General features: G+C 39.8%; 1 long non-coding RNA gene across 1 annotated transcript; it reads left to right on the top strand.

Moving 5' to 3' along the window:
* Positions 1-578: 578 nt before the first annotated feature.
* On the top strand, positions 579-1,581 carry LOC122293965. The gene is made up of 2 exons (XR_006237416.1): positions 579-972; positions 1,096-1,581. It is a non-coding gene; the product is annotated as an uncharacterized LOC122293965 (long non-coding RNA).
* Positions 1,582-1,906: the final 325 nt, after the last annotated feature.

Raw genomic sequence — 1,906 nt, 5'->3', positions numbered from 1 at the left:
ATCTCATCATTATAACTTTTTCAAATTTTTACATAAAATATAATAAACAATTCAATTTTTTTAAATTTTAAAAATAATAATAATAATATTAAAAATTAATATTTAAATAATATTTTATTTATCTTTTAATTTTTCTTTAAAATTATTTTATCTCAATTCATCATCCACACTTTTGCATAATGGCCATATTCGGTGTTAGAGTTGGGTTCAGGGGGCTCTGATTTTTTACCTTGCAGTTAGGGACTTTTGTGTGATTTTTTCTTCATTGGATGTTGGTCATCAGAGGCTTGGGCAGGTGGGCTATGCCGTATAATATTTTCAACTCTGGTAGGGGCCCCCGTGGTGGTTCTTGCGATTTTGTCTAATGAGGCGCAGGAGGGGGTCTTCTGGTTTATGATGTTCAGGACACTTCAAAAAGTACTTGGGGGCTGACTGGGCTTTTTCACTTCTTAATGGGCTTTTCAATATAAGATGAGAGAACGGGTATGTAGGCTCACTCTGGTGGGCCGAATAATGACTTGCCTTGTGTTTGATCTGCTGTGCTTTGAAGCCCTTCATTGCTGTCTGCTGATTGAACTTGTCTCCACTGAGAGCAATACGTGGCCTTTTCCATCTGGTTTCCTGCCAACGAAGAGAGGGACCATTCCTGATTTGCCTCCTTTGTTATTGTCCTGAGGGCATAATTACCCTCTAGTGATGGGATTTGGCATCTCGTCTTGGCTGAAAATGGGATTGCAGTTTGCATTTACAGTGAAGTAATTGATGGCCTCTCTGTTCGGTTTATGTGCCGATAATGCTTGAGGGGCTGAGGCCGTGCCACCGTAGATCTTTTTTTTTTTTTTTGAAGGCTACCGTAGATCTTGGCCACGGATTGCTTGAAAGTGAAATTGGATTGGCGTCCTTCTGTCCTGTGGGCTTTCCGGTAGCGTTGAGTTTTTCATGGTGCCGACGGAATCTGGGCTTCTATCACAGGTAATATCCATCCTTTGATATTCTATATTGTTCTTCCTCTAATTTTCGATTTGTTCCTCCATCAGTATCCCTTTTCATTTCTTGAAGAATGTTGATTCGTCAATTGCAAGGGTTCTTTTACAGAAGGCGTACTCAAAGGTTTGAGGGTGACTGGACTAGACGTGATCTGTTGTATTGGTGGGGGCCGAGGGATGGAGGAGATTTGGTGTAGCTGTACTTCATGGCTCGGGGTTAGAGGGCTTGGGGTTACATTGCGAAAAAATGTAACCGCACGTTTCATCAAATGGAGATTTCGTTTTCTCGAGCGGGAAGAGATTTCATCTCTCTATGGTGCGTTTTTTAAAGCTTTTTCTCCATCTGAACGAAGACTCCTTCCCGTCTGAACGATAACTCCTCCCCCGTCCCACGCACTCACTCTCGCTTAAGACTCAGATGCTTGAATACTCACCTCTAAAGTTTTTTTTTTTTTTTTTTTTTTCCCTCTGTTGTATCTCTTCCTTGACTTTGCGACATAAATCCGAGGAGTTTGGAAAACTCTGGCAGGTTTGGAAGTCTAATTGTCATCTCTATCCCCAAGCCTTCGAACAGAGTCTTTCACAGATCAACATCTCTCTCTCCTGCTTTTGATTTTTCAATCTGTTATCTGCTCAATATATATTGCGGTTGGGTAGTGCTAGGGTCACCGCTGGGCCCCCGCTGGGCCAAAAAAAAATTTTTTTTTTTGTTTTTTTTTTTTAACATCATTTTTTTAATATTTTTAAATATTTAAAAAAATAGAAAAAATTCATAATAATATTAAACAAGTTTTACTTAATCACTAAGAAAAAAGAAAAAAAAAAAAAAAACTTGGAGCGGTAGCTCCCAGCGGGATCCCCCAGCGAGGGATCTAGCATTTTCCATTGCGGTTTTGGTTATTCGATCTGTACATGTTGCT

Source organism: Carya illinoinensis, chromosome 14, assembly GCF_018687715.1.
Source record: "Carya illinoinensis cultivar Pawnee chromosome 14, C.illinoinensisPawnee_v1, whole genome shotgun sequence".
Lineage (NCBI taxonomy): Eukaryota > Viridiplantae > Streptophyta > Magnoliopsida > Fagales > Juglandaceae > Carya > Carya illinoinensis.
This window is presented reverse-complemented; position numbering and strand designations above follow the sequence as displayed.